The sequence below is a fragment of the Callorhinus ursinus genome, unplaced genomic scaffold, assembly GCF_003265705.2.
Source record: "Callorhinus ursinus isolate GAN/ISIS: 27379988/994484 unplaced genomic scaffold, GSC_fseal_2.0 scaffold4, whole genome shotgun sequence".
NCBI classification, from domain to species: domain Eukaryota; kingdom Metazoa; phylum Chordata; class Mammalia; order Carnivora; family Otariidae; genus Callorhinus; species Callorhinus ursinus.
Window position 1 is genome coordinate 145,648,594 of NW_027397066.1, and position 12,262 is coordinate 145,660,855.

Sequence of the window (12,262 nt, forward strand, 5' to 3'; positions counted from 1 at the left end):
AGAAATGGGCAGAAGACATGAACAGACATTTTTCCAAAGAAGACATCCACATGACCAACAGACACATGAAAAAGTGCTCAACGTTGCTCAGCATCAGGGAAATCGAAATCAAAACCTCAGTGAGATACCACCTCACACCAGTCAGAATGGCTAAAATTAACAAGTCAGGAAATGACAGATGTTGGCCAGGATGCAGAGAAAGGGGAACCCTCCTACACTGTTGGTGGGAACGCAAGCTGGTGCAACCACTTTGTAAAACAGTATGGAGGTTCCTCAAACCGTTGAAAATAGAGCTACCATACAGTCCAGCAATTGTACTACTGAGTATTTACCCCAAAGATACAAATGTAGGGGTCCAAAGGGGTATATGCAACCCGATGTTTATAGCAGCAATATCCACAATAGCCAAACCATGGAAAGAGCCAAGATGTCCGTCGACAGATGAATGGTTAAAAAAGAGGTGGTATATATACACAATGGAATATTATACAGCCATCAAAAGGAATGAGATCTTGCCATTTACAACGACGTGGATGGAACTGGAGTGTGTTATGCTGAGCTAAATAAGTCAATCAGAGAAAGACATGTATCATATGACCTCACTGATATGAGGAATTCTTAATCTCAGGAAAGAAAGTGAGGGTTGGTAGAGTGGTGGAGGGTGGGAGGCAGGGGGTGGCTGGGTGATAGACATTGGGGAGGGTATGTGCTATGGTGAGCGCTTTGAATTGTGCAAGACTGTTGAATCACAGATCTGTACCTCTGAAACAAATAATGCAATATATATTAAGAAAAAAAAAAAGAGAAGAAACCAGGAGGGGAAAAATGAAGGGGGGGAATCGGAGGGGGAGACAAACCATGAGAGATGATGTACTCTGAAAAACAAACTGAGGGTTCTAGAGGGGATGGGCTTGGGGGGATGGGTTAGCCTGGTGATGGGTATTAAAGAGGGCACATTCTGCGTGGAACACTGGGTATTATTCACAAACAATGAATCATGGAACACTATATCAAAAACTAATGATGTAATGCATGGTGATTAACATAACAATAAAAATTTTAAACAAAAGAAAGCTTAATACAAAAAAGGTTCATTACCTACAGAGAGTTGGTGCGAATGGGATGGAAATAGTGGAGAAATAAGAATGAGGTAACCGGCATGAGAAGGGGGAAACACTTCATGGGGTTTCTTTTTTATGCCTTTGGTTATTACAATCATGGCATTTTAAATAATGAAAATCAACCAGTTTATGGAGGAAGGCTAAATGGAATGAACTCAGTAACACATAAATCTGTCTTATAAATGAGTAACGTAATTATACTCATAAGGTTGGGGAGGAGGGAACTAACAAGGAATGTTGGAAAATATTTTTACTGTAAATTGTAAAGTCAAAGAAAAATGAACTAAAAACAGTATGTACTGTAGTTAGTAAATTTGATTCTCACAGAGATATGAGTGTATCTGAAACCAATTTATGCATACACTATAATTAAATTATTAAGAAAATATGGATAATGAGAGCCACTTTTCTCAGTGCCAGGGAACAAGTGGAAAGATGGAAAATTAGAATAAACCCTGTGGAGTTAGATTTGTATTGGAGGTACTGGTATGAATGCAAGTTTGTTTGTTTTTAATATATAAGGATTAGGTAGTTACAGAGATAAAATATATGTATAAATGTGTCTTAGCATACATAGATATATTTCCTAGCTTTACCTGTTGATACTAAATGCAGTGACACCTCAGAAGCAATAAATAAATCTAGGACCCAGGTATTATTTGTAAATACCATTATCCAGTTAACGGCCTCGAAGAAATGCTTAATTTCAATTCTGGGGCAGGGAAAGTCCAAGATGAACCTGGAACATCTTATGGATTTAGCAAGTAAGAAAGTGCTCAGAAATGATGGGGACATGTTTAAAGGACCCAGGAGCCAACTTGAAAGAGTTTCTAATTGTCAAAGCTGGAATAATATGAGCAAAAAATTAATAATTATAATATTAGATTATCACATACAAAATAAGATAAATATCATTTAATTATGCTGAGATAAATAAAAAATGGGAAGAAAGAGTCTCTCTTCCCTAAAGTAAAATTCTAATTATTAAATGTAGAAGTAATGAGGTTAATAAGAAAATCACCAAGAACACTTTTGTAATATATGCTATAGGAAAAATTGATTGATGGATTTTAAAATTAATTGGGAGAAGTGTGATGAGAAATGAAATATTTGCACAGCCTTGAAGTATGTACCCAAAAGGTACTTATTAAAGGCAAACCTATACAACTTCCCAGTGAAGAAATTCACACACTACTGACATGGATTGATTAAGGTGCTAAGAAGTGTTGACATTGTGTACTCCCTGACAGAATGCGCTGAGAAGGCACAACTCCACTTCTGTGGCATTGCTGCCAATATGCATAATTCCATTCAAACTGTGAGAAAAACTGCAGGTCATCCTATACCAAACACCCGGATATTCCAAAATCATTTATCGAAAAGAATTTTTTTTTCTCTATTAAATTACCTCGAGTTTGTTGAATATCCGTTGACCACATATCTGTGTGGATATGTTTCTGGACCCTGTTCTACTCCTTTGATGTAAATGTCTTTCCATATCCATACCACACTGTTTTAATTATCATAACTTTTTAAAGTAAGTCTTAGTTTAGGTAGTTTGTATTTGCTTTTTATTTTAAACATTTTACTAGCTAGTCTCAGTCCTTTGGATTTCCATGTAAATTGTAGAATCAGCTTGTCAGTCTCCATAGAATATTCAGATAGAAGTATGATTGGGATTGCATGGAATCTATAGAAATATTTAAAGAGTAAAAATATTTAAAATACTGTCTTTCAATACATGAAAGATAGCTATCATTTTTTTCTTTCTTTAGGTTTTTAATTCTTCACAATGATTTGTTGTTTTCATTGTGCAGGTCTTGAAAATATTGTGTTAATATATCACGAAGCATATTATAGTTTTGAGGTTGCTATAAATTGCATTTTAGTTTAATTTATTTTTTAAAATTGTTTTTCAAATTTTTAAAAAGATTTTATTTATTTATTTGTCAGAGAGAGAGAGAACACAAGCAGGGGGAGCAGCAAGGGGAGGGAGAAGTAGGCAGAGGGAGAAGCAGGCTCCTGGCTAAGCAAGGACCCCAATGCGGAGCTCGATCCTAGGATTCTGGGATAATGACCTGAGCTGAAGGCATACACTTAACTGATTGAGCCACCCAGGTGTCCCTATAAATTGCATTTTTTAAATTTAAGGTTGTTTGCTGCCAGTATATAGGAATCAGGTTGATTAATATATTGGCCTTAATTTTGGCACCTATGGTATGATCACTTATTAGTTCCAGTATCTTTTTTGAATGACACTTGGATGACAATTGAATCTTTTTCTGAGATTTATAGCTACAATGGTGGCTAAAATACTGCAGTAAATCCCGAAGTCCAGGAGGCTCTTGTCTTATGCAATACGGTGTTGCCTTTATTCCAGGAGAGGAAGGAATCAGCCTTCTTCTCCAACTGCTTGGTTCTCCATCACTTTTAACTAAGGGAGTGTCTTCAGAATTAAAACTCCTAGCATGCTTTGCCAATAGATTTCTTCTTGTTTCTGCCAGAAACAATTGTGTTCATTAGAAGAAGTATGCCTTTATAATGTGTTATCCTGATGAAAATGAGGGTCGAAGCAGCGGTGCATCTACCTACCTTAAACAGTGGCATCATTCTGAAAGAACTGGCTGTTACTTTTCTATTTGATGCAAACCAAGCATATGACTTAAAAATCGGGCACACCGGGACGCCTCGGTAGGTCAGTCCTTAAGCATCTGCCTTCAGGTCAGGTCATGATCCCGGGGTCCTGAGATCGAGTACTGCGTGGGACTCCTTGCTTGGTGGGGAGTCTGCTTCTTCTTCTCCCTCTACCTGCCGCTCCCCCTGCTTGTGCTCTCTCTCTCTCTCTCTGGCAAATAAAGAAATAAAATCTTTAAAAAAAAGGGGCACACTGTAAGGATGGTATTGACACATTTCTCAATTTTCAACTTGGCCCCACTGTGTTAATAATTATAATTACTAGAAGCTCCTTCCAAATTCTGAAAGGATATTTTTAGTAGAATTTTAGTTTTCCATTATGTTGCAAGTTTTGTCTTTTAGTGTTTTTTATTTTGTTTTGTTTTGTTTTTTTTTTATAACTGAAGAGGTGGTAGAGCTTCCATCAAGAGAGCTAGTTTCTAGTTTGGACATGTATGTGGTGCTTGGTACCAGGCAAGTTACTAAACCTCACTTGGAACCTGAAGTGTTGAATAGAAGTTAAAGGTAAGAGTAGGGCAAAGAGTGTATCAGGATGAGGGAAACATATGTACAAAGGCAAAATTTTAAATAAAAATTTGTCTCCTAGTTAGTTGTCTCGCTATATTCTGTGTATCTCTAATTCTCTTAAAATAACTTTTATGAGAAAAAGATAAATAAGCAAATAGAATGAAATTATAGTATATGGATTTTAACCTTTAAATTGAAATAATAATAATTCATTTTTATTTTATTAGAATTTTGGCAGACAAATTTTCGTATAAAATATTAAATAATGGCTTACTGGTCAGTTAATGTTATATATAAAATATAAGGGACTTAAAAATAAAGTATAAAATAAAACAAATAATATTATCACTGATACATGATATTTCTGTTTCTTTATAGATTAAACATGTTTTTTATATACTCAGTTATAAACCTGAACACTATAATATGTTTGTTTTCAGGGAGAAAGATTAGATTTTTTTTTTTCTTTAACCTACCAACAGAGCATGCAAGAAGCACTTTTCCTTGTGACAGACTCACTGGTATTATGAAAATGTAAATGTCTTTGCTGTTGTTATGTTGGCCTGGGATGAGGAGACAGCCTTGTCTTAGTAGTTCTTAACCTGAAAAGGTGCACTGATAAATTCATTATGCATTTGTCAGAGACCTCTACATGGGTTGTATAAAAGTTTATTATTTTGTTTTTAAAACAAAAAGCAAGCATAAGAATACAATGGGATGCATCTTGATCATGATTCCCTCTGAAATGATTATCTTTGTCTGAACGAACAGCCTAAACATTGGGCCTAAACCACCCTGCTGAGTTCCACAGTCCACCTGATGGCCTCTATTTGCAAGCATGGCCATGTACTAAAAGGGTCATTGCTGCCGTCTGAACTGTGCCTCCTACCCATCTAACCCTGCTGAAAGTCCTATGAGGTAGTGCTATATCCTTATTTTATAGAATATAGAGAAAGTGAAATAGGGAGGTTAATGACTAACTCTGATGTCTATGAATCTCAGCTAAGAACCCTCTTAGTGGGGATCTAGTGTCTACAGTTGTAACCTCTGCACTTCATTGCCTCCATTAGCATGATATGAAGCCTCTTAAGGGTCTTCTCATGTTTTCAACCCTCTATCAGTAAAAGCAAATATATTTTTCCCAGAAGCTTATTATTTTCAGTTCACATTCTAGTCTACTTTCAAGGATAATTAACTTATATTGAAGTTTTATAAGTTTCCACTTATTGTTTTAGGTGTGACATGCCTTAGAGAACTCACAGAGATATATTATCTGCATGTTGCGAAAGAGCGTTTTTTTCTCTAAACACTGTAAGTTTTAAAAAGTTTTAAAGAGAATCCTAACATTTTTCAACTAGATAATTTCAATCTTAGAACATAAAATCTGAATCAAATTTTAATTCGTCTATTTTTCTTTCTTTCCTAATTAATAGTTAAGAAATAACTAGTGCTTTTTAAAACTGGGAGAATTTGTTCTTTTTTTTCTTGTTCCCAGTGATTAAGAAATACTTTGGCAGAGTGCTCTAGAAGTCTTATATCTCATAATCTTCTGACGATTAGATCACAGATGGAATGTTCTTTGCTAGATGTCTTATTTAACAAAAATATTCTATTCCTCTGTTCTAGCTTTTTGTGGCATCTGTTTTTCCACGATGGATAATAAACTTCTTTTATAATCTTTATAGTTTGATAAGAAATTATTTGGAGAAAGAAAATTTTAAATGAAATATATTTGACAAACATATTTGATAATATTGGCTTTCTTTGAGTTTCATGCACCTGACTTATTAATGTCCTATATATGTGTAGACAACTGCACATTGCCACTGCTAGTTACTCTAAACTTTTTGACATTGATGTCCACCATATACCCCAAATGAATGGTGAAATTTTGTGGCAAAAAAAGGGGAAATATCTTATTTATCCCTTCCTTTTACTTCTTAAAGATCAACTCATTGTGGGACTAGTAGGTGCAAGATTATATGCCAAACACAAAAAAATCATGTTTGATAACCAGTTAATTATGTGTACTCAAAAGTAAGTTTAGTACAGGGCAAATTGTGATTCATGTATGTGCAGTTCAAAGAGTTGTAAGTTGTGAGTATGAGTTTAATAAGAAAATGATAAAAATTTAAGGAAATGATAGCATGCCAGATGGGACTTGGGAAAAAAAGTATGATTTGTATCAATCCATTTAATTAAAAGGAAAAATTTTCAAAAAAAAAAAAGGAAGAAAAGAAAATGTTTTCCATATCCAGACATTTTTTTGGAACTTGGAAGAAAATGATAAATGAGTCAGTCTTTATCTAAAGAAATTGTCAACTTATGGGAAGAAATGGAGACATAAACAGACAAATACAGTGCAGTGTGTTAGTTTCTGGTGTAGGAGATGTATGTGGTAAGCTTTCACAAGGTTGAGGTACCAAGTGTTGATAAGAACCTGAAGGATGAATAGAAGTTAAAGGTAAGGGCGCCTGGGTGGCTCAGATGGTTAAGCGTCTGCCTTCAGCTCAGGTCATGATCCTAGGGTCCTGGGATCGAGTCCCACATCAGGCTCCCTGCTCCTTGGGAGCCTGCTTCTCCCTCTGCTTCTCTCTCTCTCTCTCTCTCTCTCTGTCTCTCATGAATAAATAAATAAAATCTTTAAAAAAAAAAAAGAAGTTAAAGGTAAGAGTGGGTCAGAAAGTATACCAGGATGAGGTATTACATATACAAAAGCCAAAATGTGAAAGAAAACATATATTCAGCTAGCTGAAATAAGATACATATTATTTCAGGGCATGAAGTGTAAGATTTGAGTAGAAGGAGATGAGGCAGGTGAGACAGAATATAAATAATGGTGTCAAAAATGCCAAGGAGGCTACACTTTCTTCTAAGAACAGGTGACTCTGACAATTGAAGGGTGACATGACTAAATTTGTACTTCAGCAGAATCACTGATTAAAAGAACCCAAAATAAGTGAGAGAAAGATAAAGTCTGTTTTGAGAATTCAGGTTCATGAAGAAAGTATTCAGAAATCAAAATGGCTTAAGTCCACAACAAAAATATTAAAATATAGAATAAAAGAGGGGAATTCCATTAAATTTCTAGAATTATTGTCAATCCACTGTTACATACCACGCTAAAATTTCAGTTAGGTTTTGGGTAGGAACATAGTTTTTCAAAAGTGGAATATTTCAAAAATTACCCTTCATATATAGGGAAGCTGCCATAGAATGTGATCCAAAAATGAGAGATAGTAATAGAAGGGAAGGAAGAGGGGGAGGCGTGGTGAGAGAAGAGTGGAAGAAGGAAGAAATAAGACAGACATAAGATCTAGGAAAAGAAGACATGATAAAGAGAGAAATAAAGAAATTTCTGCTGTTGACGGTGAAGAGAATGTCCAAGATGAGAAAAGGGCAGCTCATACAACTGGGGTAAGAAGATAAGGGACTCCTCAAGATTGCTCTAGGGGGGAAAAAAAAAGCAATGGATCAATCACCTTTTGTGCCTGACCATATTAGGTAAGTCCTGTAATTATTGATTGGTATTTAAATAAAACAAAACCAAATAAAACAAAAAAAGCTAAATTAAAAGATGAAGCAGTTAGTAACTTCAGAAAAAAAGATGATGGGCAAGAAGGAAAATATAATCATATTGTACAATGTAAGTTGTTAACTGAATAACATTTACTGGTAAAATAATGCAAATAGTGAAATTTGATTTAACCCTATATTTTAAACTAACATGAGGAGGAGAACAGAGGGGTCATGTGTTTTGGGGAAAAGGGGACAATGATATGAAAGAACAGAATTTTGCTCTTTTATATTTGGAAGATATTAGATACTGTATAATATTAGAAAACCAAGTAGCATTTATTATTTAGCATTAAGAAGTAAATAATAAGAGAAGCATCCAGAGAATGCACAGTGGTTGACTATGGATAGTGGACTTTGCAGGTGGAAGTAGTGGGGTAAGGTACTGATAATTTTTACATTTTAGGCCAAATAGAACTATTTGACTTTTTAAACTATGTATTTTAGTGATAAAATGAAAAATGAAAAATAAACAAATTTTAAGATAAAGGACATAAAAATTAAAAATAAAGGACTTATAGGCTTATATGGTAAGTATCATTCTGAAAGATTTAGCAGTGAAGGATCAGAAATGGAGAAAAATAGCTTGAGATGATTACCAGTTACTTTTAAACTTTTTAAGGATTTGAATATTTGAGCATATGTGGAGGCAGAGGGAAAGGAAACAATGCAATGATGTTGGAAATATTAAGATAGAAAAGAAAATCCCGCTAGTTGAACCACATCCCCTGGAAAGCGTTTAAGACTATAATATGCACACACATCCTTTCAATTAGTTCTCTTTGTTTTCTTCAACTATTGTTTAATAGTAGTAAAGAAAAATCTTCTACCCTCCTCTTTGTTTTTTCCATTCCGCCTTGTTTGTAAATAATAACCTTAAGCATGCCATTGGGTTTAAATGTAGTACTGGTCTATATCTAGCTAAAGAAAAGTTACCAGTTGAAGTGAAAATAGTTATAAGACCCCAGAGTATCATTCGATGTGTGTAAAAGATTTAGAAGACAAATCTAAATGCAGTATGTAGGGTGAATATGAACAAGAAAAGTAGTTCAAAGAGATGGTTCTGACTCCTGGGGAGAAGGCTCTCCCTGAAATCATTGAGGAGAGACTTGGGAGAAACTAAGGAGGACAGATACTGCCTTTGTATTATAGGAGACAGATAAAAGGTTGTAGAAGAGAGAACTTTTCCAAATGAAGTTTATGCTGTATTTTTTCCCCTAAATTCTTGGAAACTTAATGTTCCTATAAAGTCTTCACATTTTGGTTATAAGAAAGGGTGTTCCCTTGAGGTTCAGCTTTTCAGTTTTCCTGCAGAAATTCTTCATTTTGTGATACTCAGAAAGATTGGAGGTTTTGCATATCCTTTCTTTTATCACTTCCCTTGAGGAAACCATCTTTTACCCTCTGTTCTTCTCCAGAAGTACTGAAAGAGTCTACTTTTGCATGTCTTGTGATTTCCTTCTTTCAAAGTAAAACTGACTATCCCCAACATCATTCTCAGAACAAAGAAAATGGCTGTACTTTTAAGTCAAAATAAATTACATATTTTCTTCAGAATCTTTACTGTTAATTAATCTTAGCTATTTTTCACAAGCCCACACTGCATATTTGAACAAAATTTTCATTACTTCCTGTTACTGAAGAATTAAGTTAGAAGTTGTCTTGTTTCCTCTCAGAAGGTTCCTATTAGATAAACCAGAGCAGATGAATCTGTTTGCACATTTCTCTAGGGTACACAAAGATGACTTGCAAAACACAGGTTTGTTGACACCAACAGATGTGGGTTCCCATCATGGCCTTTCCATTGATTAAATGTGGCCTCAGGGATGTCATTTATTTTCTGTGAGGACATAATATTACCTGCCTCAAAGGAGTATTGTGAAGACTATGTTCTTCTTGAGGGCTGGTGTGCAGTCTCTTTTATTTTTATTTTTATTATGTTTGTTTCTGCACCTACCATGAGACCTCACACCTACTAGGTAACTCAACAAATGGCTTTTCCCCTTAATTGAATGATCATGCCTGTGATATATAAATGTGGTGTCTGGCACAAGTTGAAGTTTCCATGAGAAATATGCCTTCATTTCCTTCTTGAATTATCTATGAAAAGGCTAATGGCTAGTTTACTCTGTTTTATTTATTTGAAAAACTATATTATCCCTTTGTGGCCTAGCCTGACCAGCTTTTGAGATGATACTCTTCATATGAAAGAGTAAAAGTAAGGATTTTCAAGGATTTTCATTTTGTATTGTTTAAAAAAACATATGATTCTGTTTGTAAACTGGAGACTGTTTCAATTACGAATAAATAACCAGAGATATGTTCTTTTCACTTGACTTAGTATATAATATACATATAAGACGATATTCCACCGGAAGGAGATTCAGAGTCATGCTTTTGAAGCTCTGTGAAAGGAAACCAATCTCCCTTCCAGTGTCCAAACTCAGGCCAGTGCTGAAGAACTAGATGATAGGAATGAAGGAGAAGGTTTGTACAAACTTGAAAAATCTCAAATCTTAGCCTTTGAAGGCTGCATTGTTGTAACCCTGAAGTCTGATATGCTAAGCTAGAAGCAAGAAAAGGCCAAAGGGCATGGTGGAGAATATGGCATATTTGTAAGGTTAGGATAGGGTTGTCTGAGAGGGCAAATGAAAAGCACCACATAAGGATGAGGAATAAGGATACAATTTATTTTAAGTATCTTGAATACTTGCAATATGCCAGGCACTATGCTGATTATTAGACAAAAAAAGCAATCCTTGATTCGGTGAGCTTACATTTAGTTAGGGGACAATGCATTACAATGAGTGCTTCTATAGGAAATATGTTTTTAAAAAAGTTCTATGTGAGGAAATCACTAGTCTTGAAGAATGCAATACAATTTCACTGGGTAACAAAAATCGTTGGAAGAAGAAGGAGCACTTCTTCTATATAGGGGCTTCAAAAGACAAAGCAAGAAATATAAGCAGAGCTCAGATGAGAAGTAACCCTAGATGCCATGCAGAGGAGTTTGGATTTGAATTTATTGAAAATAGGATCAAGGAGAAAATTATTATGTTCCTTTCCTTTTAGCACTAACACTGGCTAAAAGGTGGTGTATGGATCTGAGGGTGGTAAGACTAGAGTCATGAAGATAAACTACTCTGCTTTAGTGTTATTAATCAATTCTTTAGTCAAACATTTATTGATTGCTTACATAGCGCCAGGCACCAGGTAAGCTAAATTTCTTTTTAAAAAGGACTTTAATAAAGGCAGTTACAGTAGATCACAGTGTGGCTGAATATTTAGAAGGTTGAATTAATAAGACTCTGTCATCATTTTTGTAGGAGGAAGATCAAATTTTCAGGGGTCTGAGGCTGGCTAATTAGGATGGTGTTAGCGGTCATGGTGAGATCTAGAAGTTGTTACCTGAAATCTTAGGTTAATTGAGAGAAAAAGGAAACTGGTATAGTCTAAGTAGGCAAGCCAAGATAGATGGGCAAAGAACACAACCAGGAAATTCAGTCAGAATAATATATGGTACCAGTTTTCAGCCTGAGATCAGTCTTCATAGAGCCGGAGTGAGCTGAGTATAATAAGTACAACTGAAGTCCTGCTATATGACAAAAGGAGTAATTCAACACTCAATCTAGGATAAGGGGCCATTTAGAGATCAGAGCAGAGAGGAAATTCGGAAAGAGCATGTTAGAATTCAGGTACCACAGGACCACCACATGGTAGAACACAGCTTTCTCTTTAAGTGTTCTTTCCTAACAAACTGCATGAGGGCTGCCCTGTGTAGAGGTTTAGAGTGCATGTGCATGCGTGTGTGTGTGTGTGTGTGTGTGTGTGTATTTGTGCGTGTGCGTGTGCATGTGTGTGATGATTGCAGCACAGACGAAAGGCTAAGGCTAAACCATCTAAAATGTTCTTGTCATTTTTAGGTCAGATGTCCACCGTGGTGCAGTGCTCAGAGCGATGCTCAGAAGATTAAAAGGAAAGATTCTGGCCAGGGCATTCCTTCAGTGCACAGTAAGCCTTAGTTCCCAGCTGTCTGCTGTTCCATTAATCCCTGTCGTGGGATGGAGGCTAGAATTTCTGGTGCTAAGCATCTGTGTTTCTATTTTGTGGAGAATTTGGAAAATGCAGAGGGTGACTTTCTCTACCTGTGAGGCCAGAGGAATGTTTTGTGTGACCTTCTTCTATGAAAAGATTGAAAGATTTAAAAATGTGTGTGAATGGGGTAGCCACATATATAAATTACATCTGCGACCAGGGAGTGTCCATGGAGAAGCTTATGGAGTTTAGTTTTTCATTTTTTTTCTCCTTCCATCCTCCCTTCCTGCCTTCCTAGCTCACTAACTTCCTTCCTCCTTTCCTTCCTT